Here is a 27,445-nt window from a genome sequence, read left to right on the forward strand (position 1 = left end):
GTAGCTGGAAGTATTCAGACCTGTTGCCGTTTGTCCGTAGGCTTGCCATGGGAGCGCTGTAATGTAGTTCACCCGCGAGGTAAACCCTGGCCCACACCCAAACTGTTCCAGTATTTCCAAGGTACAGCCATTTGATTCCCATGTTCATAAAGGTCCCCTGTATCTGGCAGAGCTGGTTCAGTGCTTTTTCTGTGGAGATCAGGGAGATGATCACTTCTGGCGCCTCCTCCCCGGGTGGGGGTCATCAACACGTTCAGCTGATGCCTGATGTTCGCCATTAGTTACCTGCCCTTGACAAAGCCTGTCTGATCCTCTGTGACTACCTCTGGCATGCATCTCTCCAGTTGCTTCGCCAGGACCTTCACCAGAACTTTGGTGTTGGTGTGTAAGAGTGAGATGGGTCTATGTGACCTGCATGCTATTGGGTCTTTATCCTTTTTAGGGATCAGTGATATCAAGGCCTGTGCCAGCATGGGTGTCCGAGTCCCTCTCGATAGCGGGGCATTGAACATCTGCAGGAGAGGGGCCAGTGCTGCCCCCAGTGCCTTCCCGACTGCATGGAATTGATACTCTTCCTAACTTCCCCCAGTTTTTTTTTTAAAATAATTTTATTGAAGAAATTTTCAAAATACAAACATTTTAACCCCCCCTACATTTACATTTAAATTATAACAAACAAAGTCAAACCCCCTACTTAACAAGAAAAAGAAAAAAGTCCCCCCCCCCCCCCTACTCGCGCGTTCCCCCCCCCCTCCCCCCCCGCCGGCGAACCGACAGTCAGAACCAACTTTTCATTTCTAGCAGCGTCCTCGGGCAGGCCTTGCCCGTGCCACCACCGGCTTACCGTACTTCCTTCGTCTTTGTCCCCCCTCCCCCCCCCCCCCACCCTCCCTCCTTCCCCCCGCCACTCCCCTCCCCTCCCGGGTTGCTGCTGTCACGGCCTCAGTTTCTATCTCTGATCCAAGAGGTCTAGGAAGGGTTGCCATCGCCTGAAAAACCCCTGCACCGACCCTCTCAGGGCGAATTTGATCCTTTCCAATTGGATGAAGTTTGCCATGTCGTTTAACCAGGTGTTAACACTCGGAGGCCTTTCGTCCCTCCACTGAATCAGGATCCTCCTCCGAGCCACCAGGACGCAAAGGCTAATATTCCAGCCTCCCTCGCCTCTGTACCCCCGGTTCCACCCCAACCCCGAAGATCGCAAGTCCCCATCCTGGCTTGACCCTGGACCCCACCACTCTCGACACCGTCCTGCCACCCCCCTTCCAGAACTCCTCCAGTGCCGGACATGCCCAAAACATATGTGCATGATTCGCAGGGCTTCCCGAACAATCTAATACACCTGTCTTCACCCCCGAAAAACCGACTCATCCTTGTCCCCGTCATGTGGGCTCTATGCAGTACCTTAATTGAATGAGACTTAGTCTCGCACATGACGACGACGAGTTGACCCTCTCCAGGGCGTCTGCCCATGTCCCGTCCTCTATCTGTTCCCCCGCTCTAACTCCCACTTAACCTTTCAGCTCCTCTACTGGTACACCTCCTCCACTCCTGCATAATCTTATAGATGTCCGAGATCTTCCCTCCCCGACCAGACCCCTGATAGCACCCTATCACTCACCCCCCTGTCGGGGAGCGCGGGGAACCCGCTACCTGTCGTTGGAAATGCCTTCACTTGGAGGACCGAACGTGTTCCCCGGGGGGAGCCCAATTTCTCCTACAGCTCTCCAGGCTCGCAAACCTCCCCTCTATAAACAGTCCCTCAGTTGTCTATACCCGCCCCTCTGCCAGCCTGGAATCCCCCTCCTGTGTTTTCACGGCGCAAATCTGGTGGCCCTCTTAGAGGTGCCCTATCAGACCTCCCACTCCCCCCTGTGTCGCCTCCACTGCCCCAGATCTTGAGGGTGGCCGCCACCACAGGGCTCGTGGTATACCGCGTGGGAGGGAGCGGCCATGGTGCCGTTACCAGTGCCCTAAGCTTATGTTGCCGCAGGACGCCCTCTCCATGCGCTCAGGCTGCCCCTCCATCATCCACTTTCGTACCATCGATGTATTTGCCGCCCAGTAATATCCTGAAAGGTTGGGTAACGCCAGCCCTCCACTATCCCTACTCCGCTCCAAAAAGACCCTTCTAACTCTCGGGGTGCCATGTGCCCACGCATACCCATGATACTACTCGTTACCTTCTTGAAAAAGGCCCTGGGGAGGAAGATGGGCAGACACTGGAACAAAACAAGAACCTCGGGAGGACCATCATTTTAACTGACTGCACCCTCCCTGCCAGCGACAGCGGCACCATGTCCCACCTCTTAAACTCCTCCTCCATCTGTTCCACCAGTCTGGAAAAGTTCAACTTGTGGAGGGTCCCCCAGTTCTTTGCCACCTGCACCCCCAAATACCTAAAACTTTTAACTGCTCTTTTGAAGGGGAGCCTCCCAATTCCCTCCCCTTGGTCTCCCGGGTGTATTACAAGACCTCACGTTTCCCCAGATTTAATTATATCCCGAAAAGTCCCCGAACTCCGCTAGTATCCCCATTACCTCCGGCATTCCCCCCTCCGGGTCTGCCACATACAACAACAAATCATCCGCATAGAGCGAGACCCGATGTTCCTCCCTCCCCTTGTCAGTCCTCTGCCACCCCCCTGACCCCCTCAGTGCCATCGCCAACGGGCTCAATCGCTAATGCAAAGAGTAAGGGAGATAGGGGACATCCCTGCCTAGTACCTCGATGGAGCCCAAAATATTCTGACCTCCTCCCGTTTGTTACCACACTTGCCATCGGAGCTGAATAGAGCAGTTTTACCCACTTGATAAATCCCTCCCCAAACCCAAACCTTTCCAACGTCTCCCACAAGTATTCCCACTCCACCCTGTCAAATGCCTTCTCCGCGTCCAGCGCTACCACTATCTTCCGCCTCCCCTTCCACTGCTGGCATCATAATCACATTTAACAATCTCCGGACATTTGTGTTAAGTTGGCGTCCCTTCACGAACCCCCGTCTGGTCTTCATGGACTACCCCTGGCACACAGTCCTCTATCCTGGTTGCCAGGACCTTTGCTAACAGCTTGGCGTCAACATTCAGGAGGGAGATGGGCCCTGTAGGACCCGCACTGGACCGGGTCCTTGTCCCGCTTCAAAATCAAGGAGATCAGGGCCTGCGACATTGTTGGGGGCAGAACCCCCCCCTCGCGCGCCTCATTAAAGGCTCGCACCAGCACTGGACCCACCAAGTCCACAAATTTCCTGTAAAACTCCACCGGGAACCCATCCGGCCCCGGCGCCTTCCCCGCCTGCATCTGGCCTATCCCTTTAATTAGCTCCTGCAGCTCTATCGCGCCCCCAACCCTTCCACCAGCTCCTCCTGTACCTTGGGAACCCCAATTTGTCGAGAAAGTTCTTCATTCCCCCTCTCCCTCTTCGGCGGTTCAGACCTATACAATTCCCTATAGAAGTCCCTAAAGACCCTATTCACCTCTTGCCCCTTCTGCACTACGTCCCCACCCCCTCTCTCTCACTCCCCCAATCTCTCTGGCTGCATCTCGCTTACGAAGCTGGTGTGCCAGCATCCTGCTCGCCTTTTCCCCGTACTCATACGCCGCACCCTGCGCCCTTCTCCACTGCATTTCCGCCTTCCTAGTGGTCAGTAGGTCGAACCTGGCCTGCAAGCTACGCCGCTCCCTTAATAGCCCCTCCTCTGGTGCCGCCGCATATTTCCTATCTACTTCTAGGAGCTCCCCCACCAGCCTCTCCCTTTCCTGCCTCTCCTTCCTCTCCCTGTGTGCCCTTATGGAGATCAGCTCTCCTCTAATCACTGCTTTCAAGGCCTCCCAGACCGTCCCCACCTGCACCTCACCTGTGTCATTCGTACCCAGATAGTTCTCAATGCCCGTTCTCACCCTTCTGCACACCTCTTCGTCCGCCAACAGCCCTACATCCAGGCGCCACAACGGGCGTTGGTCCCGCGCCTCCCCCATGTCCACGTCCACCCAATGTGGTGCATGGTCCGATATCGCAATGGCCGAGTACTCCGTGTCCTGCACTCCTCGGTATCAGCCCCCTGTTCAATACGAAAAAATTCGATCCTAGAGTACACTCTGTGGACGTGGGAGAAAAAAGAATACTCCCTCGCCCTAGGCCTACCAAATCTCCATGGGTCTACCCCTCACCATCTGCTCCATGACCCCCTTAACACCTCTGCCGCTGCCGGCCTCCTATTCGTCCTGGAACTCGATCTATCCAGCCCAGGGTCTAACACCGTATTAAGTCCCCTCCCATGATCAGGCCCCCTGCCTCCAGTCCCGGGATGAGGCCCAGCAGGCGCCTCATAAACCCGCGTCGTCCCAGTTCGGGGCATACACATTTACCAGTACCACATTCTCTCCCTGCAGCCTACCCCTCACCATCACGTACCTGCCCTCCTTGTCTGCCACCACCTCTGCTGCCACAAACGACACCCTCTTTCCCACCAAAATCGCCACCCCCCGGTTCTTGATATCCAAGCCTGAGTGGAACACCTGTCCCACCCACCCCCTTCTCAGGCGGACCTGATCTGCTACCCTCAAATGAGTCTCCTGCAGCATTGCTACATCAGCCTTCAGTCCCTTCAGGTGTGAGAAGACCCTTGATCTTTTGACCGCCCATTCAGCCCCCTTACGTTCCACGTGATCAATCGGGTCGCAGAGCGACCCGTCCCTACTCCATGTCGATTAGCCATGTCTTGTCCCTTGCTCGCCCCGGGTCATCCCTTCTTTTATGACCCGCCTTCCCATAGCGATGGCCCCCCCCCCCCCCGGCTCTCCCCCTTCTCGTCCCTGGTCTTTCCAGCAGGCAACCCGGTGTCCCCCCCCCCCCGGCTAGGACCCACTCCTAGCCGCGATGTACCCCACATCGTACTCCCGAGAGTCAGCTGGTCCTCCGCTGACCCGGCTGCTCCTGCCACATTCCGACTCCTCCCGGTTCACCCCATCTGCGCCCGTGAAAGATCCCCTTAAAACCCCCGAGAAAGACCCGCATAATCAACCCGCTCCCCCCCGTCCCGTCTCCCCAACTTAACGATATAAAATACCCAATGGCAACTAAATACATAAATACTTACTACATACTTAAATAACAAATAATTAACTAGCTATCAACTAACAGTGTGCCCAACCATCACCCTCCATCAAACAGTATAAATAACCCGCAGATAACCATAACCCGAAAAGAAAAAAAAGAACAAAAACCCCCCCAAGCACCCAAAGAAAAAGGGTAAGAGGGGTAAATAACTAAGGGAAATTGGAAACGGGAAGAAACACCCCATAAGAAGCTAACGACCCACAATAGAGATTTCAACAGTACAAATATACAGAAACACCCAACAACTCGAAACCTTCAAAATATTCAGAAAAGTCAACCGTTCGCGAAAAACACCCCAAACAATCCACGAAACTGTTACCCAGTTCCGACCTGGCCTGAAAAAGAAAAGGGCCACTTGCTCAATCAAGAGTCCCCCGGCGGCTACGACCGCCGGTGCTCCCAGGTTTTAGTTCGTGTCCAACTTTTCCTCTTGTACAAAGGTCCAGGCCTCCTCTGGGGACTCGAAATAATGATGTGGTCCTTGTAGGTGACCCACAAGCGCGCCGGTTGCAGCATTCCAAATTTGATCTTTTTCGCGTGTAGCACCGCCTTTGTCCGGTTGTACCGGGCCCGCCGCTTTGCCACCTCCGCACTCCAGTCCTGGTACACCCTTACCGTCGAGTTCTGCCACTTGCTGCTTTTCCTCCCTTTTGCCCACCTCAGGACTTTCTCTCGATCACTTAGCCGCTGGAACCGCACCAGCACCGCCCTCGGGGCTCGTTTGCCCTAGGCCTCCTGGCCATGACCCGGTATGCCTCTTCCAATTCCAGGGGCGCCGGACCGGCCCCTTCCCCCATCAGGGAGCTCAACATCTCCGCCACATATCCCGGGAGATCCGACCCCTCCAGGCCTTCTTCCAGGCCCAGGATCCTCAAATTTCTCCTCCTCATCCGAGTGTCCAGCTCCTCGAAGCGGCTCTGCCACTTCATGTGGAGTGCCTCGTGCACCTCCACCTTTGCCCCGATGACTGTGGCCTCCTCCTCCCTCGCGGTCATCTCCTGCTGCAGATCTTATAATCGACGCCTCTTGGATCGCCTGGGCTCCCACCAACCTGGTGGCCGTCGCGTTCATGGACTCTAAAAGCTCCACTTTCATCTCCGTGAAAAAACGGAGGAGAGCGGCCTGCTGCTCCTCCGCCCATTTCTTCCACTCCTCCGATGCACCGCCGGCCGCCATTTGATTTTCTTCCCCCGCTTTTTTTGGGGAGCTGCTGCCGTTTTTCTTGCCGCTCCACTCCGGGTACCGACCATAAAATCGGTCTAGTTCTCCTCAGGGGACCTTCCCCCACCGGGATTCGTTTTTTCAGCGCCGTTGGGGCCCTCCAATTGGCCCAAAAACACCTTTGTTGCAGGAGCTTCCAAATGTGCGGCTTAGCTAGTCATAGCCGCAACCGGAAGTCCCTTCCCCCAGTTTTAATGGTGCTTCCAGTCCTTGCTTCTTTTCCACCCACATGACTGGTATGTCCAGCCCGTCGAGGAACCATTTAATCTTCGATTCCTTCTCTGGGGTCATACACTCTGTATGCTTTACCCGATGTCTATGTACATTGTTTATTTATCGTATGGCCTATCTTTTTCATGTATGGAATCACCTGCCTTGACTGTATGCAGAACAATACTTTTCACTGTACCTTGGTACACGTGACAATAAATCTAATCTAGGTGTACAGCTTTCTGTAGTAAGTCATAAAGGTCTCATTGATCTTGTGTGGCGCTGCCACTAGTTTACCTCTCCTGTCCTTTATCTGTGCTATTTCCCTCATGGCAGCCTGTTTCTCAGCTGGTGTGCCAGTGGGCGACTGGCCTTGTCCCCATGCTCTGGCCTTGTCCCAATGCTCATAAAACGTCCCCTGTGTCTGGCAGAGCTGGTTCACTGCTTTCCCAGTGGAGATCATTTTTAATTTTTAATTTTTTCTTCTCCGTCAGTAGTGCCATTGTCGGGCCTTGGAGTACTGCTGGTCAATCTCCAATATGGCTCTATTCAGGTTATAGGATGCCTACCCGTCAATGGCTTGTGACCTTTTCTCACAGAATGCCTTGTCGGCGAGGAGTGTGTATCCAGCCTGTATGGGGGGCATTGGGCCTGGCCTGCCTCCAACCTCACATCCACGTAGTGTGGAGCATGGTTGGAGATTACTATTGTGGAGCATTCTGCTTCTACCACCACTGGGAGCACCGATTTTCTCACTATAAAGAAATCAATTCGGGTGTAGACTTTGTGGACCTGGGAGAAGAAGGAGTACACCTCCCTGGGGTGTGTGAACCTCAATGGGTCCCCTCCCCCAACACACACATCCTGTTCCATAAAGATGCTCAGTTGTCGCCATGACTGATTGATTGTTTCCCCGCTTTGGAGCTAGATTTGTCCATCTGTGAGTCCTGTACACAGTTGAAGTCTCGCTCATGATGTAGGTGGAAGTCTTAGGTCAGGGGTTTTTGGCATGGTCTTTGCGATAAAGTCTGCGTTGTCCCAGCTCGGGGCATATATATTCACAAGTACCGCTGGTGCCCTTTCCAGGACACGCTGACTAGTACATGCCCCGGGTCCGTCATCGTCCTTCGTCGCAGTAAATGTCATCCTCCTACTGAACAGTGTGGCCAACCCCTATAGCGCATGTCCCATAGCATGCTTGGGACATCTGTCGTATCCAACTCTTTCTACCCTCAGTTGGTACTTCTCCCTTACGTTTGTCTCTTGGAGGAAGACTATGTTGGCCCTCAGGCTTTTCAGGTGGGCGAAGACTCTGATTCTTTTCTCCAGGCTGTAAAGTCCTCTGACCTTCCTGGTGACTATCCTGATTTGGGGGGGGGGGGGGGGGGGGTGGGGGGGGGGGGGGGGTGGGGGGGGGGGGGGGGGGGGGGCGGGGGGGGGGGGGGGGGGGGGGGGGATGGGGGGGGGGGGGGTGGGGGGGGGGCTGAGATTTGTTTTTCCCTCCACCCCTTCCTGCTGGGTCAGCCACACTTACCATGTGAACGGGACATGCCCTCCGCACTCTGGGGTTCCCTTTGTTTGAGGGCCATCCAAGATGGCTGGTGTTGACGCCTTGTACCAGCTACCTCCATGTGCGACCTGTTGTAACCAGCATTCTAACCCTCCCACCTAGTCCCCGATCTCCCCTTCTGCCCCCACCAACCCCATCCCTGCACACAGCAGCGCCCCCCCCCCCCCCCCCCCCGTACCAGCCCCCTCCTGTTCTTCACCACCCCTTCCCCTCGATCTAGTGTTATGCCCCCCACTGCCAGATGCTCTCTCCCTTTTGGGAGTTATGCTGTGGTCCACCCCTCTTTCCTCTTACTTCCCTATACCAGCATGCACATCAGCTTGGTGGTTCCACCTCTCCCCAGAAGCGATTTCCCCCACCCGTTCTGTTCTCAATCCCCTCTTCCCCTCGACCTGGTGCCCTTATGCCTTCTGTCTCTTCCACCCACCTCCTCAGGATGCGCCATTGTTGGTAAATGAAGGAAAGTTGTCATCGTCAATGGTCCATGTGTGTCCATTACTGTTGCTGTTTACCCAGCCAGTTCTTGCAGATAAACACTTCTGCCTCTCCTGGCGTGGTGAAATGGTGTTCCCTATGTTTGTCATCAAAAGTCTTGTTGGGTACAGCATCCCGAACTGTACCTTGCTCCTAAATAAAGTTCTATTGAACTCTGTCCGCGTTTGGCCAAGTCAGCCCAATGTCTTGATGGATACGGATCGGATCGAATGCCCTTCCCACTTGCAGGACTGCGTATTCCTTGCCCAGTACAAGATGGGTTCCTTGTCCTGGAATTGGTTACACTTGGTGATATTCTCCCATGGTGGTTCCCCTTCCTTGGGCCTGTGGATCCTGTTCATCTCCAGGGCTTGGGGAAGCTTTCTTCCCTGACCAATTTTCCCAATATTTGCGCCACATAGTCCCTTGCGTTCCTACCCTCCGTGCCCTCCGGCACCCAACAATCCTAAGGTTCTGGCTGTGAGACCCGTTTCCTGGTCTTCCACCTTCCCTGAGCTGCCACCAACCTTGCCAACTATGCTTTGAGTGAGGTGATCCACTCACTCTGGTCTGTGGCTGCCTATTCTCGTTCCCCGCACCATCACCTCCTAAGTCTCCACTCGCTGTTCCGTTCTCTCCTGTGCCTCTTTGAAGGGGGCTAAGATGTCTACTCCTGCCGACTTTACGGTTGCCATGAGATCCTCCTTAATGGAATCCCTAGATTTTAGGAGTTCTCGTGTCAGGAGCACCATCCGTTGTCCTGTTGGCGGGACGGCCGACAGTTGCGTTGGTGTTGGTGGGACGGCCGACAGTTGCGTTGGTGATGCCGCTTGGCCTGCCATGTCCTGCTCTGCCTCGCTCGTCATGGCTGTGGCCTCGGCCTTCCTGTCCTGGTTCTTACTGTTTTTGTTGTCCTTTTGACCCCTTAGCTGGTTTGAGGGCATTTCTTCAGGTGCTTTATGTTCAGGGTGGGGGTGGGGTTTGTTTGCTTAATGACCAATTTTCAGGTCAAGAGTACCTTGGTTGGAGTCTCCAGGGGGAGAGCTACCTTTCACGAGACTACTCTGCACATCCCCATCACCTGAAGTCCTTCAGGTCAAAACTGAAACACTGCTTAGGAAAATCCTAAGACGAGCTAACTTTTCATAGAGACCTAGCTTCTCCCCTTAATTACATCATCTGTACCCAGAGCAAAAAGGTATTTTTTCGTCTTCTCCCACAAGATGTCCATGACTTGTTTAGCCAGGACCAAACACCCCTCATAAATTATCTGCGCCCCAGCTGTCCTTTAATCCTAAACAAATTTCATTAGCAGACATTACCTGCAAAATCAATGATTACCGCTCTTTCACGACTCCTTCCGTAGCAAAATATGAACAATTGCATTCATCACAATATTTAATGGATGAGGGCGAAGATTAATCTTTCTTGTATCAGAGTTACTAAATACTTCTCTCATAATACTGTGCATTGTCCATGATCCTGACTGTCACATTTTTTAACAGCAACTTGCTTATCCAGTGGATAGATGCTGTGTGGAGCTCTATAGCTCAGAAAATCCTCTGAATGTTGCCAGGGTAATGATGGACAATATACATTTGAATGCAGCCTTGGGTTAGGTGAGAACAAAGTCAGCAAAGATTCCAGTTTGTGATCACTATGTGCTAACTTCTGGGAGGAAAAATCTGTGTATATATGTGAGTAACAAGTGATTTGAAGGCAGGCTCTAGTAGTATAGGCGGGACAGGTTCAAATTTGAGACCTATGTCAGAACATTCTCAGCATAGTGATCGCTGCTTGTGGATGGATATCTGTGTAATTTAGCTGAGGCTGGATTAATGTAAAATATAATTTGATGCTGTGATTTGTGGGGGCAATGGGGGACAGCTCTAATCATTTGTTTCTGGAGGATGAGCTGGATGGCGTGAATTACCTTCCTCATTAGCACTTAGCTTGCAGTCATGCTTCTCTGTAATCAGTCCACAATCTTTACATGTAAACTTGTTGAGGAGGATGTATTTGAGGACAGGAGTTATTGAAGGAATTATACCTCAGTAGGAATCTCTATTTTCAAGAGAGAATAAGGAAAATAAAACACACAGCGTGATAATTTTTCTCAGACTCTTGATCCTAATTTGGAAAATGTACATGGTGGGAACAATCGTGCAATCGTATTTGTTTAGTAAACATTGACCTATCAACTGCTCAGCAAGTGACTGCTAGAACTTTTCCCAGACTGGTTTGTTAACCTTTTCTGCTCTGTGACACTGGGAATGGTCAGTGCATTGATTTATGCATTTGTAAACACGGCAAATAGTTACCATTGGGATTAAGATTTTCGCAGAATTGATAGGTTAATTATTTCTGGTTCATGAGGAAACTAGTGTGCTGAGAGAAAATAGGAAGAATGTTGTACATAAACCTGTGTGCACAATTTGCACTATTTCTATCATTGAAATATGTGACTTATTTCTGACTTTGGTTTAAAACATATTATTGTGCATTAAGAATGAGGTTTTGGAGGCATTAACTATAGATGCAAATATTTGGCAGTTTTTATGGGTCAACATTTATGTTACTATTATCTCCACTTAGAGCATAGTTTACAATATCGACAGAAGCCATTCATCCATTGACTGTGTGAACTCTTTTACTGGAGACATCCAAAGCTAATCCAATGGCTCATGTAATTCTGTGCTTCAATTACTTATTTGATTATTCTTTAAAATATGAAGTGTTTCTGCTTTAACGAATCTAACATTGGCTTGCTATATAGTTCAAGTATGGAATAGGCCTTCTAGCTGGCCGTTCTTGTGAATCGAGTAAGTTTACTTTGAAGTTGCTGCACACTGTGCAAGGCCCAAGTTATAAGTATTGGATTGTGGCAAAGCATAAAACCGATAAGAAAATAGCTGACAATAGCCTAACTGTCTTTATCATTGTCATGCTCTTGTTGAATAACTGGGTGAGTATGCAGGATCAATAAATTAAATTGAAACTACATTTGAAGGAGGAGGAGGAGCACACAATAGTAATCACCAGATTCATAAATTATAATTGTCTGGAGGGTGCAAGTCTGCAGGCGTCTTCTGGAGCAGATTGGTTGTAACAAAGGCAAGAAGCAAATATATTGGATGTGATAATATTTTGGCTATTATTTGGCTTTGAGGTACGTTCCAATCTCCTAACATGAAGAGTTTTTGGTGCATGGTTGGCCTCACATTTATTAATTTACAATGGCTTCTGAATCGTCATAAATGAAATGGTTTTCATATTAGCGCAGAATGCAGACTGGTTAACATCACATCTGAAAGATAAACGATGATTAAATAACTGGATTGAATATTTTTATCAGTTTGAAAAGATTAACTCAACTTATTAGGGCAGCCCGGTAAGCACAGTGGTTAACACTCTTTGCTTTCACAGCGCCAGGGCCCCAAGTTCGATTCCCAGCTTTGGGTCACTGTCTGTGCAGAGTCTGCACGTTCTCCCTGTGTCTGCGGTGGATTTCCTCCGGGTGCCTCCGGTTTCCTCCCACAAGCCTCGAAAGACGTGCTATTAGGTAATTTGGACATTCTGAATTCTCCCTCCATGTACCCGAACAGGCGTTGAAATGTGGCGACTAGGGGCTTTTCACGGTTACTTCATTGCAGTGATAATGTAAGCCTACTTGTGACAATAAAAATTATGATGATTATTATTTCTCTGGTTTTTTTTTGCCCCTCCTGGGAATCACATGACTGTGGAGTAGCAGGGAGGGGATTGGAAGTGTTCAGTCACTATGATGAGGCCATCATGTGTAGGGAGCATATATTTTTAAACTCCTCTTGGAATGTTGTTTGATACCTGTTTGGGAAAGCAAATTACCATGATCTATGATTAAAGTTGAGGAATCCTCAGATTCCCAAGTCTGAAGAAACTGGTGGTTCACTGATTTACTGAACTGCCCTTTCCTTCTGGAGCTAGTCTTTGAATCCAGCACAAGTGTGACTAAAATGAAAGCTTTCTCTATTTGCTGATTGCCACCGTATATTTTAAAGTGATTTGAATATCTCATCAAATTCCCAGTTGGAGGTGGGCTGTACTTTGGGGAATGAACCTTCGGACAGTACTATTACAATCAGAGGAGTACCGAGCAGGTTTCAACCAGATTGGTTTATTACACAAGTAAATGTAAAAATCTCCTGAAAACCTCTGTCTTGCGTCCGTCTGCTGTGGTATTATTTCTGGAAATCCTGTCTCCTCTCCACTTTCCCGTCAATATCAAGGATGTCAAGCAAAGGCGGGCCCTCAGCCTTTGGCCCATCAGGAGTTCCGCTGGCGCCCCTCTGGTCATTATGTGTGGCTTGGTATGATAGCTGAATAGAAACCCTGCCAACCCTGTCTCCATGACTCCTGTGGCCTATTCTTCATGCCCCCTTTAAGCATCTCAGGCCATTTGAAGAGGCGGGGTATGGGGGCGGTCCGGATGTGTTTTACCCCTTTCAACTTCATAGTGGGAGAATTCCTTGCTTAGTAAAAGGGGTGCCATTATCTGTAACAAGCATCTCCGGGATGCCGTGGGTACGGAACAAAATCACAACTTTTCAATGGTAGCCCTCGAAGTGGTGGACGACATTTGATTGATGTCCAACCATTTTGAGTGGGCCTCCACTATTAGCAGGAACATCGAGTCTTGAAAAGGTCTGGCGAAGTCAGCATGCAACCGTACCCAGGGTCGGCCTGGCCACTCAGGGTGAAGAGGTGCTGCTGGTGAGACCTTTTCATGCTCCTGACATGCGGTGCATTGCTGCACCAACTGCTCGATGTCACCATCAAGTCCTTCCCATCATACTTAGCTCATGGTGAGCATCTTCATCTTCGACACAGGGTTCGGTTCTTGGGGCCCCAACTGTTTACAATCTATATTAATGACTTGGATCCAGGGATAGAAGGTTCTATAGCCAAATTCACAGATGACACAAAAATAGGTCGGACAATAAGTTGCAATTAGGAAATAAGAACCTTACAAATGGATTTAGATAGGTTAGGAGAGTGGGCCAAAATGTTTAACGTGGCTAAGTGTGAGGTCATGCATTTTGGTTGAAAAAATGGGAAGGCAACTTATTATCTAAATGGGGAGAGACTTTGGGGTGCTCCATTGCAGAGGGATCGGGGTGTCCTTGTGCATGAGTCACAGAAAATGAGCATGCAGGTGCAGCAGATAATAAGGAAAGAAAATGGAATGTTGGCATTTATAGCAAAAGGAATTGAATATAAAGCTAAGGAAGTGTTGTTACAACTATACAAGGCATTGGTAAGACCGCACCTGGAATATCGTGCACAGTTTTGGTCCTTATTTGAGGAAAGATGCAGTGGCATTGGAGGCAGTTCAGAGGAGGTTCACTAGATTGATTCCAGAGAAATGGGGTTTGTTGTATGAGGAGAGATTGAACAGTTTTGGTCTATACTCTCCAGAGTTTAGAAGAATGAGGGGGAGATCTAATTGAGGTATACAAGATGCTAAAAGGTATGGATAAAGTAAACGTGGAGCTGATGCTTCCTCTTGTGGGGCATTCTAAAACGAGAGGTCATAATCTTTGAATAACAGGTAGCAAATTTAAAACAGATTTGAGGAGAAACTACTTCTCCCAAAGGGTTGTGAATCTGTGGAATTCGCTACCCTAGAGTGCGGTGGATGCAGCAACACTGAGTCAATTTGACGCGGAATTAGATAGATTTTTAATTGGAAACAGGTTGAAGGGTTATGGAGAATGGCCAGGATGGTGGAGTTGAGGCCAGGAAGGGATCAGCCATGATCACATTGAGAGTATTAGGTTCGGGAGGCTAAATTGTCTACTCCCAGTCCTAGGTAATGTGTTCTAGGGAAGAGATGCTCTGGCTGATTTCGCAATCCAGCTCTTGGCCTGTAACGTTGTAGGTCGCAATGGCCTAATTCTGCTCCTATATCTTATGACTTATGAACATCTGGTCTGTTCTGGCCATGTACTTTAACTTTCTTTTGGCTTTGGTTGATTATGGCTTCTGCATTGGTTCTACACATGGCTTGTGAGAAACCTATTTATCCGTGAGTTCGATACTATAACAGGGAAGATTTGTTTGGTCACTTTGTAGACCAGATGTACCTTTTCATGTCTTTTAAAGTATCAAAGAAAGATCAAATGCAACAGGGTGAATAACCTTTTCAACTGCCCAGGTACTGTGAACTTATCCCGGTACAGGTAGGCTTAATTTTGTGCTGTCACCAGTTCAGTTACGCATTGAAGTTCATTTTTTGTTTTCCAATTTGCAGTGTTTGCGTCCGCTTCCTGTATTAGAAATCTAATCAAGCATTATGGTGTTTCACTGCGAGTCTCAAAGTGTAATTCACACAGCCATTTATTTTCGCCCCCTTTCTTTCCTTCCCGCACTCCCTTCACTGGCATCTCCCACACCTACAAACAAGGCGTCCCCCCCCCCCCAAAAACCCGGCCCCAGACGTGTTTCCCCCGGCTCCTGATCAATTTCGGCCCTTCGCGCTCAACCTACTCCTCGTCACCGGCACCAAACAGGCCCCGGAATAGGCTGACAAACCGCCCCCAAGCATCCAGGAAGCCCCTCTAACCCCCGGACGGCACACTCAATCTTCTCCAGGTGGAGAAATCCGGAAAAGTCAGCGCGCCAGTTCCACCCGCCCACCCATGCGCATCCCCGGCCGCTGCCGACACCCCGAAGACTGCCACCACCGGGCACGGCCTCACCTCCACCCCCACAACCCCAGACACCGTCCCGGCGAAGGCCGTCCAAAACCTAGCAAGCGCAGAACATCTGGGTGTGGCCGGCAGGACCCCTCTGGCACCGCCCATATCCGATCTCCAGCCCACTCTGTTCCGGCCACTCTGAGCCACACCAGGCCGAGCCCTGCGCAGGCGGAGACAGCCCCAGCCAGCGCCCTGCCCCAGAATCCCACCCCACCCCCGTCTCAGCCCGCCCCCCATCCGCGTCCGGTCTTGTCTAGTGGCGCCCGAGCTCTGCCCAGCATCCGCCCGCACACCCTCCCATATAACCCCCCCCCCCCGCCGCCGCCGCCCACCAGTTCCTCCAGCAGCACGCCCCTGGGGGGTCAGGGCACCCCACCACCTCTCCATGGAGGTAGTGGTCCGCCTGGCTGTGTCTTACATCCCATCCCCCAGCCCCAGCCAGCGCCCTGCCCCAGAATCCCACCCCACCCCCCATCTCAGCCCGCCCCCCATCCGCGTCCGGTCTTGTCTAGTGGCGCCCGAGCTCTGCCCAGCATCCGCCCGCACACCCTCCCATATAACACCCCCCCGCCCGCCGCCGCCCACCAGTTCCTCCAGCAGCACGCCCCTGGGGGGTCAGGGCACCCCACCACCTCTCCATGGAGGTAGTGGTCCGCCTGGCTGTGTCTCACATCCCATCCCCCTGCCATCCTCTACCTCCTCGTCAGCCAGTCCGCCAGGGGCCCGATCGCCAGCGCGAACAAGAGTGGGGACAATGGGCAGCCCCGTTCCTCCCTGCAAACGGAAGCACCCAGAGCCGGAGGTGCCAACCCTGACGCTCGCCCCCGGTGCGCTGCACAGGAGCTCCACACAGGCGGTGAACCCTGATCCCAGCCAAAACACCTCGAGGAGGCAGCTCCACTCGACTCCGTCGAAGGTCCCCTCCACGCCTATAATCAGTCGGTGTGTGTCACTGTTGGGGATCTCCACCATGGTCCACCCCAAGAACTCTGTAATCCAGGCTGGCAGCGCACACATCCACCAGCATCATCTGCTCCCCCTCCAGGACACCGCCAACCATGATGCACCATCTCTCTCCCTCCCCCCCCGGGTCCGCAACCGTACCGTCCTCTGCAAACCGCGTCCTCCCGTCAACCAGCATTGCTACACCCCCCAGCCCTCGTCCCGGAACATGAACGGCACGTCTGTCTCACCCAGCTCCTCCCCACCAGCAGTCGGTACCACTCCCTTGGGCTCGCACCCCCGCAAGTTGACCACGTCTGCCCCTAGGCTTCCTAGGTGGGCGCAGATCCTGCATCCCCCCACTGGCCGCTGAGACCCCCCACGTCTAGGCAACGGCCCCTGGTCCTGCGGGGCCACCCACACCTACTTGGCGGATGCACCCCTGCACTCCGGGGCCTTCCCTGCCAGGGGGGCCGTCCAAAATGGCCGCAGCCACCGCTCCCACCATGAAGCCGGGCCCCAGCGCTCTGGGGTCTCCCTCCGTCCAGGTGGCCCCCATCATGGCCGCCAGCCATGTGTACGCCACATGGACGCGCCCTGACTACAGGGTCTCCCACGAACCAATGCCCTCCCGAGTGGCTCCTCCGTCCGCTCCATGCCTGCCGAGGCCCGTGTCCGCTATGCTCCTCCGCCCCAACCGTCCCCCTGCCTCCCTCCTACTCTAAGCTCTCCCTATCCCTCCATCTCCCCCCACTCCCCCTGTCTCTGAGAGGTGCACTGTGGCCGTCCTCACTAGTACTGTGGCTCCCCCCCTATCTCGCCCTCCATACTGTTTATCTCACCCTAGCTCCCCTTGCTCTGCTCCCCCTCCTCACATTGAGGGAAGAGACTAGCCCGAAAACGAGACAGCACAGTCCTGCGTAAAACAGAAAACAAATGTGTACAGTTCATGATATTATTGTCTCTGTTTGCGCTCTGTCCTTCGCTCTTTGTTCCGATTCTCTTTCTCCCCTCTCCCGCGGCTTTCATTGTTGTTGCGGCTGTTCCTCTCCCAATTTGTTAGATTTAACAAACTCGTCAGCCTCCGATGGGGGTGTTGAAATACAGTTCCTTTCCCTTGAACGTCACCCAGAGTCTGGCCAGGAATAACAACCCAAATCGCTTTTGTAGAGTGCTGATTTTGCTCTGTTGAACTCGACCCGCTTTTTTGCCAGGTCCACCCCAATGTCTTGGAACACCCTTACATTCTTCCCTTCCCACATGCACAATTTCATCTGACAGGCCCACCTTAGGATTTTTTTCCAGTCCTGGAACCGGTGCAGCTTCGCGATAATTACTCTGGGCTGCTCTCCGGCTTTGGGCCTGGGTTGAAGCGACCTGTGTGCCCTTTCCATTTCTGGGGGGTTGGAAAGCCCTCCCTCCCCATTGCTTTGCCCAGCATTCGGGTGATGTAGCCCGTTGGGTCTCTGCCCTCTATCCTCTCTGGCAGACCCATATTCTGACATTCTGCGATCTGGACCTGTTTTCCTGGTCCTCTTTCCCTCTTAGGCTCCCCTGGGTCGTTACCAACTTTCTCACCTCGGGTTCCAGAGCTACCATCCTGTTGCTGTGGTCTGAGGCGGCCTTCTCCAACTCCAGGATTGTTCAAACAGCCATACCTGGCATGTGAACGGTGTTGCTTTTAGGTCTTGTCCTTGATTCCTACTTAAAATATTAATATATTTCCATGGTCCTGACAACTGTTTGCTTGAAATTAATGAATCTCAGCAGTATTTGTGTCACATGGGATACATAAACTGAGTCTTCTGTTTGCCGTGTGGCTAAATGAAAATACGTCTTCAGCTTTATTTTGGATTTAAGTGAAATACCAATTCTGGGCAGTATTTGCTTAGTTGTATGTGTAATTACTTGTAATTTTGCTGGCAGCAGTTTTAAATCTCTTAACCGCTGGAAATGTTCTGTCAGGATATTGGGAATTATTCTCTGGAGTGCTAAGTGGAGTCGGCCTTCCCTTTCTGACATTCGGCTCTGACTCCATGTCTAGATCAAAGCTGTGATAGGTCTCATCTCCTCTATTCCCATACTATAAAAAAAACTAATATTTATTCACGTTCTTTTCAAAAGTTATTATGGGTTTTTCATCATTGTTCCTTGTCCTATGAACCCTTGCCACAAAAGTATGGCAGCACAGTGGTTAGCACTGCTGCCTCACATGGCCAGGGACCCGGGTTGAGTTCTGGCTTTGGGTGCCTGTCTGTATGGAGTTTGCAATTTCCCTCTCTCTGCATGGGTTAGGTGGATTGGCCATGCTAAATTGCCCCTCAGTATCCAAGCATGTGTAGGTAAGGTGGGGTTACAGAGATAGGGTGGGGGAGTGGGCCTAGGTAGGGCCCCCTTTCAGAGGGTCGATGCAGACCTAATGGGCTGAATGGCCTCCTTTTGTGCTGTAGGAGTTCTATGGAATGTCTTCTAACATCTCCCTTTGTTATTTTAATCATGATAAACTCCAGTTTACTCCAGCCACCTCTATTTGGCTTACGGAAAGTACCTTGCCCAAATGCATCTTATTAAATCATTCATAATTTTGATCATGTCATAATCCTTTTTTTGAATGGGAAGAGTTACTGTTGCAATCATGGCAATCATGGGAGGCAACGCAAGCAAGGGAGAAATCTAAGCATGTTACATTTACAGCCTTATTTCCATGCTGTTCTTTGAATGAAAATACTAAAATCGCAGTGTCTTTTGAGCACTGAACTTCACAAGATGTGTATGTTTTGAAATGTAGATGGAGGTCAAAGTAAAACAGAATTCTGAATAAAGACCTCAGCTCAGAGATGTGATCCATCGCCTTGGGGAGAGAAACGTGAACAGAAATCCATTGAGGTTGGAATATCAGTTTTCACATATTTTCATGGTATCTCCCAGAATAATAGCTGATGTGAGAGACACAGAAACAAAGGAACTATGGGAAGCAAAGTGAGCTGTTTGGGTTAACAACCAAGCAGGATGCTGGAGAAAGTTTGACTTCTGTTCAAAAGAGAAAAAGAATAGATGGGACTCTTGAAGATTTAAGGAGCAGAGAGTCACCAAGGTGGCAATTACATACAGGAAAACTTGGGTTTTGTGGGTTATTGAAGGACACTGGAAGTTTCAATTTCAATCTGGCGTGACTAGGAGAAGTGAAACTCCATTAGCAAGCTGTGAATGACTGTGATCCTGTTTCTGTAATGCTACATATCAGCCAGAAGTGTTGCATTGTGTGAAGGTATTTCGTAAGACATACGTTGGTTGTGTTAGTGAATTCAAAACTTTTTAGTTTCATGTATTAGTTGCCTCTTAATTACAGTTTGATCCATTTTGATTTTTGTTTGCTTATTCCAATAAGAGTCTCAAAAGGTAAAGCCTTTTCATTCAATTCTTTACATTGGTCCTGGAAAATTCATTGGTCTCTACAGGGATAATTGCAATTTAAAATGAATTGTAAATGAGTTAAGTTTCTTGAGCATTTCTGGCCCTCCATAGAATTTCTATACCCATTTGTGGCACTGAGGCCAAAATGTTTGCCCACCCCTATCTTGTTAAAAAATGTTTAGATTACCCAATTCATTTTTCCCAATTTATGGGCAATTTAACATGGTCAATCCACCTACCCTGCACATCTTTGGGTTGTGGGCCGAAACCCTTGCAAACACGGGGAGAATGTGCAAACTCCACACGGACAGTGACCCAGAGCCGGGATCGAACCTGGGACCTCAGCATCGCGAGGCAGTAGTGCTAACCGTTACGCCACCGTGCTGCTCTTGCTCACCCCTATCTTAAAGATGGATTGGGCTGAAGCGAAGCCGAGCAGTTCCTGATTTTAAGACCAGCTGAAAATCTACTGCAGTGTTAGGCAATCAGAGAGAGGTAGAATGCTAACATTTCAAAACGGGGTACTGATTAAAATTGAACTGCCAGGAAATGGAGAAAGTGATTGGACTGACCACATTTGAAGAAACACATCTCCTTGCAAATGCAGCCATTTCTTGCTACAATTTTCTCTTTGGCAATTGGTGACATGTTAAATCATTTGCCCCATTAAGTTTCTACTTTTTGGTGTCCTACTTTCTAAATAAAGTTTTCTGTTTAATATACTATAGAAGTGAACAGGTATAACTTTCAGAAAGCACACACACACTATATGTAAAATTGCCCCTTAGTGTCCAGCGATGTGCAAGTTTAGTGGGATTACAGGGATTGGGCGGGGAAGTGGTCCTGACTGGGGTGCTCTTTCAGAGGGCCGGTGCACGTTTGATGGGCTGAATGGCCTCCTATTGCACTGTACCGGTTTTGTGATCCTGTGATACAAGTTCTTGGCCTAATTGTTTCTTCTGTTTTGGCTTCTTACTGGAGGTTCTGTGGTTATTCATTATCCTCTGGTGGCTTGTCCAAGTGAGCAATATTAATACACAAACTTTGGTTGAATGTTGACGGGTTTTTATTGGTATGAGGGTTTTCATCTTTGACACGTTATCTTCATATGATATATAGCAACTCCAATGTATGTGGATAATATTCACATCTGAACCTCCACCATCAAGGGCAGCTGAGATAATTCTGTCACCATATTGGCGCCTCTGAAAGAGATCAACAAACACTTCATGAACATCAGATTTTGGATATTTCTGATCTGGATGCCTCAGCAGCTCATGTGGTACACTTGTACAGCTGTGCAATAAATTCCATGATACACCTTCTAGTTCTTTTTACCCCTGTCTAGTCTGATTTACCTCTCTACTTTCCTCTACATACCCATGTATGCAGACTCAGAATGTTAACTGCGTTTCTCTCTCCATAGATGCTGCCAGATCTGCTGAGTTTCTCCAGCATTTTCTGTTTGTATTTACTTCAGTGGAAGCCTGAGCTTCATTTGTAATCCATTGAAACATGCAAAAAGGTTTGAAAGTAGGTTTTCCTTTGGCTTTGGTCATATCTTGTATTGCACCCGATCATGGAATGAAAGTCTCGAGCTGAGCTTCTGAACTGGACAATAGCCATGATTATGTTGACATGTGTGAAATATGAGTGATGATTATTTAAGATTATTAATTATAGAATGAATTGTGAGCTGCAAAGAGAAAGTAGGATGGAAAACTGTTAAATAATTTGCGAACCGTAAGTTACTTTTTGAGCTGATCTTGTTTAAAATAATTCCACACAATTCAAGATCGTGATGCTAAGGAATGTGTGGAGTGCTTTGGGGGGAAACCTCTATCAAAATATTGGCATGACATTGCTGGCATTATGTACCATCATGGAAGGAATTCCGAAATAAATGCCAGTTTTCTCCAATCTCTTCATCTTAAACTCTTCTTATAGATATCCCATATGGATATTGAACTCCTTATCATAGAATCCTTACAGTGCAGAAGGAGGCCATTAGTCCTGTTGAGTCTGCACTGACCCTTTGAAAGACCACCCCTACCGAGGCCCACTTTCATACCCTATTAATGCAACCCCACCCTAAGGGGCAATTTTAGCATGGCCAAACCACCTAACCTGCTCACCTTTGGACTGTGAGAGGAAACCGGAGATACATGGAGAGAATGTGCAAACTCCACATAGAAGACAGTCAACCAATGCCGGAATCGAACTCTGGTCCCTGGCACTGAGGCAACAGTGCTAGCCACTGTGCCGTACGTCACAACTGCGATAATCAGATTTCTTGATGAAACCCCTCTCCTGCCCCCCTCAAAATTAACTTCAACGTCTCCAAGTGCAGGAACTCCATCAAGTCCCCCAGCCATACTGAGGCACAGGATGAAGAAGCTGACCTCCATCCCAACAGGACCCGCCTACGAGCAATCAGTGAGGCGAAGGGCAAAACATCTGCACCCACCCCCCTCTGCAGCTCCGGCAAGTCCGACACCCCAAATATAGCCCCCCAGTAGACTGGGCTCCAAATCCACATGCAGGATTGGTGACATGGTGCTGGAAAACGACCTCCAGAGTTTCCCCAGTTTCAGGCAGGACCAGGACATATGCACATGATTGGTATGACCCCTCCCACACTGGCCACAAGTGATCTCCACCCCCTCAAACAACCGGCTCATTCTCAACTTCGCTAGGTGCGCTCTGTGTACCACCTTTAGTTGTATCACCCCAGCTCGCACACGAGATTGAGGCATTCACCCTCCGCAACACCTCACACCATGACCCCGCCCCCACCTCCAGTGCCATCCCGAGGTCCTCCTCCCACTTAGCCTTAATCCCCTCTAACGACATCACAACCTCCTCCAAAATCCTCCCATAGATCGCCGTGATAACTCCCCCAGTCCCATCACCGCCAACACCCCCTCCAATAACGAGGAGTGCGGTGCCCCTGGAAAATTTGGGGTAACTTTCTTCGCAAAATCCAGCACTTGCATATACCCAAAGCCCCCCCCCCCCCCAAACCCCCACAAACCCCCACCCCACAACCACCACCGCCGGAATCAAGCTGTACAAACATATGAGAGAAAAGAGATTAATGGGTTTCAATAATAGATTAAGAGAAAGACGGAGGGTGCTTGAGTGAAGAGTAAATTCCAGCATGGACTGGTTGGGCCAAATGACCAGTTTTTGTGCTGCATATCCAGTGCAATCCTATTATGTTGATTTGATTGCAGCACATTAAGAAAACAGGAATGAAAAATCCGAGCAGGTAAGTTGTCTTCCAGTTTCTAGGCCATAGAATGTTTTCTTTAAGCATGTGCAGTAATCACCTAGCCAGGCACCAGGTTCCACGGTGGCTGAATGGAACTTTGCAGAATTTTGTCAGGGGCAGTCTTTAATGATCTGAGTCATTAATTGGGGTGCACCACAACTTCAGTCTGGGTTCCCTTTAAGACCCCACTTCTGCCAATTTGCTGCACAAAGGCCATGGCTAATGTGGAAGCAGTTGAGGAATGCCTGATAGTGTTGTGGCAGGTTAAAGCCAGGTGGGCGGGCTGTGGAATTTGTGATCAGGAACTGGTTTTTAATTGTCGCATATTGGTTTCATTCCTGCTGCGTAGGCCTTCTGCTGTTGTTCATTGGCATGATGGTCTAAGCCATAAGTGCTGCATGATGGGAGGTGAACAGCAGGTAGATTTATAAGGCCCACGTGTGGCGGCAGGCCTGGTTTGATGTAAACCTCCACCAGGAACTTGTTGCAATCTGTCTCTTTATATGAGGGGGAAGGATGTTGCTCAGGACAAGGAACCTGGGAGTTGTATTGATTGAAGTGTACCCGAGATGATACACATTGTTGTGTTCAGCTGTCAATCTACAAGACTGGTATGTGATGAGTTGCCCCAAGGTGGTGCACAATAGTCTGCAGTCGATTAGACAATGGCAAGGGCTGAAGACCTTAAGGTTTGAGCATCTGTTATAGAAATTAAAGGAAGAAACTTGGATTCATCGAGTGCCTTTTGTCTTCAACATATTAAATGCACTTGAGAACTCATGGTGGAGTCACTGTTAGAATGTCGGCTGTGGTTCAGTTGGCACAAGCTTGCCTGATTCGGAGGTTGCGGGATCAAGTCCCACTTCAGGGACAAGAGCACAAAAATCAAAACTGACACACCAGTACAGTACTGAAGGAGTGCCGCATAGTTAGATGTGCCGTCTTCCAGAGGCGACGTCAAATTGAGGACCTTCTGGTTCTCTCCAGCAGATGTAAAAGATGCCTTGATTGTATTTCAAAGGAGAGCAGGCGTGTTCTTGCCAATTTTTGGACCAATTTGTTATCCCTTAATCAACATCAAACAGTATTTGTTCTGTACAAATTGCTGTATACAAATTAGTTGCTATATTCCTACAGTGCAATATTGAATAATTCGCAAAACAATGTACTTCATCGCCTTAAAAGCACGTTGGAACCTTCTGAGGTCATGAAAGGTCTACGGCTATGATCTTGGTCGAGATGACTAATTTAAAAAAGATAAATCTAAAATCCTAGTTATTTACTGGGAATGAAACTGCAGGTTTTGACGGTGACACAAAATATTTTTTATGGTACAAGAATCAAACAAAGCAGACATGAAATATATGTTGGGTAACTACATATACTGTAAAACCCAAAGGCAACATTTTCTCTCTCTCTCTAATTTACTGGCTTGTATGATTTTTAACCCTTTGAAAAAGTAATTAAGATGCAAATTACAGTTGATGATGCACTATAAATTACATATTAAATGGCACATCCAACTAAGACGGATCTTACGAATTAGCTCGCCAGGGCATTCAGCATATATGCCAGCTAAATGGGTCAACAAAGTCCCTCAAAATTCCGTCTTACTAAGAATTTCAGCTTCTCCTCTTCTCAGATGTAGCCTGGTCCAAAACCAACAGCAGCATGCAGCTAAAGCCGAGTCCCAAAGGCATGTTCTTCAACTAAAATGGCATGTGTTTGCAGAACCTCCTCAACTCAGTTTACGACAATTTGGTTCATGTGGATCCACCAATGTTATCTTCAAATAACGGAAACAGCTGCAGCAATTATGTATTTGTTTTTTCTCAGCTTCTGGATCTAGCCTGCCTTCTTCAGCCTGCTTATAGTGTGCCACTGGGATTAGCAGCTTCATCTGAAGTCTAATGGCTCTGTGTCCATCAGAGTTTCCATCTCCCCAGAGGTTTTGGTTTCCAATCTCAGTTTAGCTAGTTTAGCTCAAGGGCTGGTTAGCACAGGCGTAGTTCCCTGGCTTTTAAAGCCGACCAAGGCAGGCCAGCAGCATGGTTCAATTCCCATACCAGCTTCCCCGAACAGGCGCCGGAATGTGGCGACTTGGCGCTTCTCACAGTATCTTCATTTGAGGCCTACTTGTGACAATAAGCAATTTTCATTTCATTTCATTTTCAGTTTAAGTCTTAATTTCCTGAACGAGGAGGATCAATTTTCTTTCTCAATTTCCCTTTTTAATTAGGGTCTGTCTCAATAAACACAAGCTTTGAAACTATGGATTCGATCACACAATATAAATGTTAAGTCTTAGGGGCGGCATGGTGGCGCAGTGGTTACCGCTGCTGCCTCACGGCGCCAAGGACCCGGGGTTCGATCCCAGCCCCGGGTCACTGTCCATGTGGAGTTTGCACATTCTCCCCATGTCTCCGTGGGTCTCACCCCTACAACCCAAAGATGTGCAGGGTAGGTCGATTGGCCACGCTAAATTGCCCCTTAATTGGAAACAGAAGACTTGGGTACTATAAATTTATAAAACATATAAATTTTCTGTATAAGAAAATGTGACAGCAGCTTTTGAGCACAAGGTCACACAAGCAGTAATAGAATTTACTGACTTATCTTTTTGGTCGATGTTTGCTGTATTACTGTGGTCATGTGCGTGCAGCATTCAGGACTGCAGTTCAGTATTGAATTAGAATGAAAACCCCAGCATTTTTGTGTATATATGATCTATCTAAGGAAGCCTTGGAAAGGGTCCAGAGGAGGTTCACAAGAATGATCCCTGGAATGAAGAGCTTGTCATGTGAGGAGCGGTTGAGGACTCTGGGTCTGTACTCATTGGAGTTTAGAAGGATGAGGGGGTGATCTTATTGAAACTTAAACGATACTGAGACGCCTGATAGAGTGGACGTGGAGAGGATGTTTCCATTAGTAGGAAAAAGTAGAACCCAAGGGCACAGCATCAGTCTGAAGCGACTATCCTTTAAAACTGCGATGAGGAGGAATTTCTTCAGGCAGAGGGTGGTGAATCTGTGGAACTCTATGCCGCAGAAGGCTGTGGAGACCAAATCACTGAGTGTCTTTAAGACAAAGATAGATAGGTTCTTGCTTAATAAGGGGATTCGGGGTTATAGGGAGGAGGCAGGAGAATGGGGAAGAGAAACATATCAGCCATGATTGAATGGTGGAGCAGACTCGATGGGCCGAGTGGACTAATTCTGCTCCTATGTCTTATGGTCTTAGATGAAATATATAGGCATACATGGGGCACGAATCTCCTGAAAGAATTCTAAGTGTAGCGGGAACTGCCACGGGCTTTCCGGCGCTTTGCCCAGCGAGGCCGACAACACTATCCACCAGTAATTGGACCACTTAACGAGGTGCCAGGGGCTTATTGCCGCAAAGCTCGGCAGCTGATTTGCCAGCCCCCTGCTAAAAACGAGCAGCACTTGCTCAGCCAGCTCGCAACAATGGCGCCCAGGAGACCGGGCCCAAGATTCGGATGCAGATCCGGGGAGGCTCCTGGATGCTGTGGAGACCAGGAGATGTATCCTGTTCCCCGAGGGTCCTGGAGGGTCAGCCACAGGACAAACTACTGCCTGGGATGATGTGGCGGCAGCTCTGAGCTCCGGCAGTGTGACCAGGAGGACTGGCCTCCAGTGCCGGAAAGAGGGCAACAACCTACATCGGGCAGCACGAGTGAGTAGACACCAACACACCCCTCCCTGCTCCCGCCCGCCCGAGACCTTTCCATCCCCACGTGAGCAGCCCCCCCCGTGGCGCTTCCACCACTGTGAACCATGCATGTGGCTAACAATGCCCTCCCTGTGTATCCTCAGGAAAAGATCTCCCACAATCACTGTGAGAGGGCCAGACTGCCAGTGGGGTGCCAGACCTACGAATCCTCACTTTCCTTCGAGGAACGGGCCATGGAGGTGAATGGTGTGGCTGAGGATGTCGCCAGAGGTGAGGAACCACTGCACTCCACCTGGATGTCCTGTCAAATACGAGTTGTGATTGCCTTCCTGACTGACCCATCCCTCCACTGACCACATGTCCATTCTCCTGCAGGTCCTCCAGCCGAGGCGGCGGCCGATGCGGGTTGCCCCCTCCAGCCTCTCAAGAGACCACCTCGGAGGGAGCTTTGAGGAAGACACGATCGAGGTGTCACAGCTGTCATCCTCACCCTCCACCAGCGCAGATACACGGACCTCGGTGGCAAATGCTATTGGTCAGGCTACTGGGGCAGATTCTGGTGAGCACACACAGTCGCTGATGCACATCAGGTGGAGTCAGGAACTCCCACGCGAGACAGCAGTCGGAGGCCTGCTAGACCTCCAGGATATTCACGGAGCTGGTGGAGATGATGGGGAGCGGTCAGGCATTCAGAGGGAGATGCCAGCCACACTCCAGCAGATTCATAGCCAATTGGTGGAGTTCCAGAGGCTACAGGTGCAGGAGATGTCGCAGGCATTGCATGGCAC

General features: G+C 49.7%; 1 protein-coding gene across 4 annotated transcripts in view; it reads left to right on the forward strand.

Moving 5' to 3' along the window:
- ralgps2 (Ral GEF with PH domain and SH3 binding motif 2) overlaps positions 1 to 27,445 on the forward strand; it is a 646,420-nt gene that overhangs the window by 129,471 nt on the left and 489,504 nt on the right. Inside the window, exon 3 of one of the 4 annotated variants that reach the window (XM_038795106.1) lies at positions 19,065 to 19,162. The exons of the other annotated variants lie outside the window; for them this stretch is intronic. The gene's annotated coding sequence lies outside the window, so the exon portion shown is untranslated. The remainder of the gene's footprint in view (positions 1 to 19,064; positions 19,163 to 27,445) is intronic. 4 annotated transcript variants of the gene reach the window in all.

The sequence above is a fragment of the Scyliorhinus canicula genome, chromosome 4, assembly GCF_902713615.1.
Source record: "Scyliorhinus canicula chromosome 4, sScyCan1.1, whole genome shotgun sequence".
In the NCBI taxonomy this organism is placed as follows: Eukaryota; Metazoa; Chordata; class Chondrichthyes; order Carcharhiniformes; family Scyliorhinidae; genus Scyliorhinus; species Scyliorhinus canicula.